Below are 7,500 nucleotides of genomic sequence, written 5' to 3'. Positions count from 1 at the left end.
TGACGTCCTGCAACGACGATACCGCCATCTATGAGACGCCAAGCCGACCAAGACATCGATGGGCCCACAGTGCCCATCTTTCGACCCCACCCACAAAGCCTGCGTCCTCTGTCGACCACAGCACCCCAACGCCAGCGCCTCTGCCGCACGAAATCGTGGACCGGCAATCACTCCACCTGCGCCCCACTCCAACCGCCCAACTCGCAACTCCAGCGGATGAACGGCGGACTTTTCCCGCAGTCGCAATGTGCAATCCACCCCTATAACATGCGTTTCATGAAGAGTTATCTCCAATATGCGACATTCCCGCTGTCCCTATACATGAGCTGCGGGCTGTACCAGTTACGAGCTAGAGACGCGACCGCGTTGCTCTCTGTACGAATGCCGATGCTGAGCGGTCAGCTAGGAGGCGCTCCATCCATGTCGGTACCGGTGAGCGTTGCACTCGCAGTCGCAAGAACGTACGGCAAGTATATTACCTGGAAGAGTCAATGACAGTCCACGCCCCCCTGCGTGGGAAGAGTCTTTCTAGGCCATGACCCACCGGAAGGGCGCAGCGTCCCCCACCCCAGACATGTGACGTCACACCATCGGTATTGACGACTAGACTGATTCCTTATAATCATTTGCCATACACCGGTGGAAGCTGCCGAGACGAGTAACTACATAGCGGGCTCGCCGTGTCACTAATGTACAGAGATACAACAGTTTCGACTGGAACCGGATTAAACGTATACACGGCGCTGATTAGTAATAGATAGAGCCATCAGAATACAGATAATGTATACAACTGTCCGTATACATGCTGAAAGACTCTGCTCACAATCACAACCACACGTCAGCCACACACCCTTATCACGCACTACTCTCTGCCTGTAACACGCACACAGACAATATGTAAGCACCAGCATGGAACAACACCCAGTGCATCCTCTCCGCCACATTAGACAATCCACACTGTCATAACCAGACTGGGAGGTCCACTCAGAAAACAGAATATCCCACCCACCCGACAACCACCATTGCTCAGCCAAGCCACCAACACCCACACATGTCCTACACAGGGGTGCACCCAACATCACAATACTGCCTCCTCTCACAGCACACAAACAATGGCAGGAATGAAAGACACAGGTCTGCCACAAGCATGGAATGAGAGCGCCGCCTGTCATGAGCCAAAGGTGCATCCTGACGTGGCAAATCAGATGATGCCGCAGGCATCCACTTACTATAATCACAATCAACAAACCGGCCGCCCCGCCCCGCCCCCCATTAAACCTTTCCTTACAACAATGTGTACCTTAACCTAACCTATATCGTACCGTAACCTAACCTATATCGTACCGTAACCTAACCTATGTCGTACCGTAACCTAACCTATGTCGTACCGTAACCTAACCTATGTCGTACCGTAACCTAACCTATGTCGTACCGTAACCTAACCTATGTCGTACCGTAACCTAACCTATGTCGTACCGTAACCTAACCTATGTCGTACCGTAACCTAACCTATGTCGTACCTTAACCTAACCTATGTCGTACCTTAACCTAACCTATGTCGTACCTTAACCTAACCTATGTCGTACCTTAACCTAACCTATGTCGTACCTTAACCTAACCTATGTCGTACCTTAACCTAACCTATGTCGTACCTTAACCTAACCTATGTCGTACCTTAACCTAACCTATGTCGTACCTTAACCTAACCTATGTCGTACCTTAACCTAACCTATGTCGTACCTTAACCTAACCTATGTCGTACCTTAACCTAACCTATGTCGTACCTTAACCTAACCTATGTCGTACCTTAACCTAACCTATGTCGTACCTTAACCTAACCTATGTCGTACCTTAACCTAACCTATGTCGTACCTTAACCTAACCTATGTCGTACCTTAACCTAACCTATGTCGTACCTTAACCTAACCTATGTCGTACCTTAACCTAACCTATGTCGTACCTTAACCTAACCTATGTCGTACCTTAACCTAACCTATGTCGTACCTTAACCTAACCTATGTCGTACCTTAACCTAACCTATGTCGTACCTTAACCTAACCTATGTCGTACCTTAACCTAACCTATGTCGTACCTTAACCTAACCTGTATTGCGCCTTAACCTAACCTGTATTGCGCCTTAACCTAACCTGTATTGCGCCTTAACGTAACCTGTATTGCGCCTTAACGTAACCTGTATTGCGCCTTAACGTAACCTGTATTGCGCCTTAACGTAACCTGTATTGCGCCTTAACGTAACCTGTATTGCGCCTTAACGTAACCTGTATTGCGCCTTAACGTAACCTGTATTGCGCCTTAACGTAACCTGTATTGCGCCTTAACGTAACCTGTATTGCGCCTTAACGTAACCTGTATTGCGCCTTAACGTAACCTGTATTGCGCCTTAACGTAACCTGTATTGCGCCTTAACGTAACCTGTATTGCGCCTTAACGTAACCTGTATTGCGCCTTAACGTAACCTGTATTGCGCCTTAACGTAACCTGTATTGCGCCTTAACGTAACCTGTATTGCGCCTTAACGTAACCTGTATTGCGCCTTAACGTAACCTGCATTGCGCCTTAACGTAACCTGCATTGCGCCTTAACGTAACCTGTATTGCGCCTTAACGTAACCTGTATTGCGCCTTAACGTAACCTGTATTGCGCCTTAACGTAACCTGTATTGCGCCTTAACGTAACCGATATTGCGCCTTAACGTAACCTATATTGCGCCGTAACGTAACCTATATTGCGCCGTAACGTAACCCACATTGCCCCTTAACGTAACCCACATTGCCCCTTAACGTAACCCACATTGCCCCTTAACGTAACCCAACACACGTTGGGCCTTAACCCAACACACGTTGGGCCTTAACCCAACACACGTTGGGCCTTAACCCAACACACGTTGGGCCTTAACCCAACACACGTTGGGCCTTAACCCAACACACGTTGGGCCTTAACCCAACACACGTTGGGCCTTAACCCAACACACGTTGGGCCTTAACCCAACACACGTTGGGCCTTAACCCAACACACGTTGGGCCTTAACCCAACACACGTTGGGCCTTAACCCAACACACGTTGGGCCTTAACCCAACACACGTTGGGCCTTAACCTGCTCTGTAATTGTCATACGACGCGTTAAATTAGTGTAGTGTTGCCTAACTGCAACCCCCGCAATATAGTTTGCTACTCGCACTGCCCGGTCCCCAGTGTATCGCTTCATGTTAAACACCTTGCAGCTATACACTGTAATGTGGATGGCAGCAGGACGTACATGCTCAATGCCCTTTGCAGTTGTTCATTGGCATTTGCAGTTGTTCATTGGCATTCGCATGTGCGAAGCACTTAGCCTACGCTGTGGTACGGCCTGTGTCAACTGTCCGCTGATGTTGTACGTCCAAATCACACACTGTACTGCACATTGGTCCTCATGTACTGAATGATACATCGTGGTACATGTGACCGTACAACGACTGCGCCAACAACGGCGAACCATGCGGTCCAAATGTTGTGCACTCAGCTACGTGTCGTCTCCCTATAAGAGCTGGATTGCAGTGTGGTATGCCCTGGATGGCGATCAGCATGAGCCGTCTGTTGATGTAGTGGCGCGTGTTGTCAGACGTAGTCGTCTCTTCTCACACACCGTGATAGCATGGTGCACTGCGTTCCACATCTGCGACATGCGACAGAGGCCGGTTGACAGTCGTTCGCGCAATGGACATCGCATACGTACGGGGGCCACCTTCCACGTGTTCGCGAAGCGTGCACATGTTGTTGCGTGTATGTGGGCAGACATAGTGTGTCGTGACACCTGACACAGGCATGCAACAATCGTTGAATTTGCAAATGGCGATGGACGCCTACGTTTGCTGGTGACGTTATGCAAATGAACAACTGGTAAACCGTTGTGGTGCGGTTGTTCTCGCTAGAGGTGAATCAGTGATGGCGACGATCGGTTGAGCTACCAACCGGTTGTTCCAGCGATACCCACCATGCCCACGAACGTGAATGGCATCTGGGTGTGAAGCGATACGCGGCGGTGGCTGGGTGGGACCGTCCCCGGCCGGTGAGGGGGGGCCTCCCGGCGTGCTGGCCGCGCGGTGCGTGGGCGCACGCGCTACAGCCGGCTGGTGGGGGCGGCCAGTGGCAGGCGCGCCGGCCGACGGAGGCGGCAGGCGGCGCAGCTGCGCGCCGGCGCACCCTGCACGCGGCGCCGTGCGGCCAAAGTAGGTCCTCGCGGGCCCGGTGCGAAGCGCGGTGGACATCTGCAGTGTGCTGGTCCGATTGAGGACTGTGTGCGCTGAGGATGCGCCGCCGCCCGGCGCTCGGCGCCGCGACGCCGTCTGCTGCTCGGTCGCCTCTGCGGTTCTCGCAGGTGGTTTGTATCGCAGCTGTGCGGACGTGTTGGCGCGTGCGCTGTGCTGGGAGAGTTCGCTTCGGCACCCAAGTGGGGCTTTTGTCCTTCTGTGGCGCTGGCGTTGGAGCTGCCGGTCACCGTAGGTGGCGCGTGTTGTCTCCCGCCGGCAATGCCACGACAGCACGCTCCCGGGCCTCTGTCGGCAGCGGCAAGCTCAGTTGGGAGCACGGGTGGTCGCACCTAAAGCGTCTACTCGCCAAACTCCGGGCGATTGCGCCTCTCTCGAACCCGACCAAGTACTTAGGACGGCGCTGCGCGCCGCCGGGACCTGAGAGGGTTTCGAGGTGTATTGTGCAGGGGAGCTCAGCCTCCTCCTGTTTGCAGAATAATTGAGCGGACGCTTGCGTGTTCGCGCGGGCCCCCGGGACACACTCCCGGGCGGCCGGCTGCTCAGCTCTAGTTGACGCAGCTCCCTGGTTGATCCTGCCAGTAGTCATATGCTTGTCTCAAAGATTAAGCCATGCATGTCTCAGTACAAGCCGCATTAAGGTGAAACCGCGAATGGCTCATTAAATCAGTTATGGTTCCTTAGATCGTACCCACGTTACTTGGATAACTGTGGTAATTCTAGAGCTAATACATGCAAACAGAGTCCCGACCAGAGATGGAAGGGACGCTTTTATTAGATCAAAACCAATCGGTCGGCTCGTCCGGTCCGTTTGCCTTGGTGACTCTGAATAACTTTGGGCTGATCGCACGGTCCTCGTACCGGCGACGCATCTTTCAAATGTCTGCCTTATCAACTGTCGATGGTAGGTTCTGCGCCTACCATGGTTGTAACGGGTAACGGGGAATCAGGGTTCGATTCCGGAGAGGGAGCCTGAGAAACGGCTACCACATCCAAGGAAGGCAGCAGGCGCGCAAATTACCCACTCCCGGCACGGGGAGGTAGTGACGAAAAATAACGATACGGGACTCATCCGAGGCCCCGTAATCGGAATGAGTACACTTTAAATCCTTTAACGAGTATCTATTGGAGGGCAAGTCTGGTGCCAGCAGCCGCGGTAATTCCAGCTCCAATAGCGTATATTAAAGTTGTTGCGGTTAAAAAGCTCGTAGTTGGATTTGTGTCCCACGCTGTTGGTTCACCGCCCGTCGGTGTTTAACTGGCATGTATCGTGGGACGTCCTGCCGGTGGGGCGAGCCGAAGGCGTGCGACGCGCCTCGTGCGTGCTCGTGCGTCCCGAGGCGGACCCCGTTGCAATCCTACCAGGGTGCTCTTGAGTGAGTGTCTCGGTGGGCCGGCACGTTTACTTTGAACAAATTAGAGTGCTTAAAGCAGGCAAGCCCGCCTGAATACTGTGTGCATGGAATAATGGAATAGGACCTCGGTTCTATTTTGTTGGTTTTCGGAACCCGAGGTAATGATTAATAGGGACAGGCGGGGGCATTCGTATTGCGACGTTAGAGGTGAAATTCTTGGATCGTCGCAAGACGAACAGAAGCGAAAGCATTTGCCAAGTATGTTTTCATTAATCAAGAACGAAAGTTAGAGGTTCGAAGGCGATCAGATACCGCCCTAGTTCTAACCATAAACGATGCCAGCCAGCGATCCGCCGCAGTTCCTCCGATGACTCGGCGGGCAGCCTCCGGGAAACCAAAGCTTTTGGGTTCCGGGGGAAGTATGGTCGCAAAGCTGAAACTTAAAGGAATTGACGGAAGGGCACCACCAGGAGTGGAGCCTGCGGCTTAATTTGACTCAACACGGGAAACCTCACCAGGCCCGGACACCGGAAGGATTGACAGATTGATAGCTCTTTCTTGATTCGGTGGGTGGTGGTGCATGGCCGTTCTTAGTTGGTGGAGCGATTTGTCTGGTTAATTCCGATAACGAACGAGACTCTAGCCTGCTAACTAGTCGCGTGACATCCTTCGTGCTGTCAGCGATTACTTTTCTTCTTAGAGGGACAGGCGGCTTCTAGCCGCACGAGATTGAGCAATAACAGGTCTGTGATGCCCTCAGATGTTCTGGGCCGCACGCGCGCTACACTGAAGGAATCAGCGTGTCTTCCTAGGCCGAAAGGTCGGGGTAACCCGCTGAACCTCCTTCGTGCTAGGGATTGGGGCTTGCAATTGTTCCCCATGAACGAGGAATTCCCAGTAAGCGCGAGTCATAAGCTCGCGTTGATTACGTCCCTGCCCTTTGTACACACCGCCCGTCGCTACTACCGATTGAATGATTTAGTGAGGTCTTCGGACTGGTACGCGGCATTGACTCTGTCGTTGCCGATGCTACCGGAAAGATGACCAAACTTGATCATTTAGAGGAAGTAAAAGTCGTAACAAGGTTTCCGTAGGTGAACCTGCGGAAGGATCATTACCGACTAGACTGCATGTCGTTCGATGTGCGTGTCGTGTCGCGCAACACGCTACCTGTACGGCTCGCAGTAGCCGTGCGCCGCGTGCGGAACCACGCGTGCTTCTCAAAACTAACGCCAATGTTGTGTGGTACGAGCGCTGAAGCGCTGGAGCGGCTGGCCTGCGGCACCTGGCGCCTGGCGCCGGTTTTGAATGACTTTCGCCCGACTGCCTGTCCGCTCCGGTGTGGAGCCGTACGACGCCCATCGGCCGTGAGGCCGTTGGACACAGAACGCTTGAACAGGGGCCGCCACACGCCTACGTCCCGCCTATGCAACTGTCTTGAAAGAGACAGTGGAAACTAAGAAAAGATCACCCAGGACGGTGGATCACTCGGCTCGTGGGTCGATGAAGAACGCAGCAAATTGCGCGTCGACATGTGAACTGCAGGACACATGAACATCGACGTTTCGAACGCACATTGCGGTCCATGGATTCCGTTCCCGGGCCACGTCTGGCTGAGGGTCGGCTACGTATACTGAAGCGCGCGGCGTTTGCCCCGCTTCGCAGACCTGGGAGCGTCGCGGCCGCCTGTGGGGCCGGCCGCGCCTCCTGAAACGTGCGATGCGCGCCCGTCGCCTGGCGGTTCGCATACCGGTACTTACTCGGTAGCGTGCACAGCCGGCTGGCGGTGTGGCGTGCGACACCTCGTACAACGACCTCAGAGCAGGCGAGACTACCCGCTGAATTTAAGCATATTACTAAGCGGAGGAAAAGAAACT

General features: G+C 53.5%; 3 non-coding genes across 3 annotated transcripts in view; all 3 read left to right on the top strand.

Annotated features, from left to right (window-relative positions):
• Window positions 1-4,830: 4,830 nt before the first annotated feature.
• On the top strand, window positions 4,831-6,740 carry LOC124593037. The gene has a single exon (XR_006977788.1). It is a non-coding gene; the product is annotated as a small subunit ribosomal RNA (ribosomal RNA).
• A 351-nt stretch (window positions 6,741-7,091) lies between these two features.
• LOC124593134 lies at window positions 7,092-7,246 on the top strand. Its single transcript, XR_006977856.1, has one exon. It is a non-coding gene; the product is annotated as a 5.8S ribosomal RNA (ribosomal RNA).
• A 188-nt stretch (window positions 7,247-7,434) lies between these two features.
• Window positions 7,435-7,500, top strand: part of LOC124593064 — a 4,222-nt gene continuing 4,156 nt past the window's right edge. Inside the window, exon 1 of the ribosomal RNA XR_006977813.1 lies at window positions 7,435-7,500. This exon is cut by the window's right edge and continues 4,156 nt beyond it. This is a non-coding gene — a ribosomal RNA (large subunit ribosomal RNA).

This window comes from Schistocerca americana, unplaced genomic scaffold, assembly GCF_021461395.2.
Source record: "Schistocerca americana isolate TAMUIC-IGC-003095 unplaced genomic scaffold, iqSchAmer2.1 HiC_scaffold_97, whole genome shotgun sequence".
In the NCBI taxonomy this organism is placed as follows: Eukaryota; Metazoa; Arthropoda; class Insecta; order Orthoptera; family Acrididae; genus Schistocerca; species Schistocerca americana.
The sequence above is the reverse complement of the archived record's forward strand: the minus strand, read 5'-3'. Positions and strand labels throughout refer to the sequence as shown.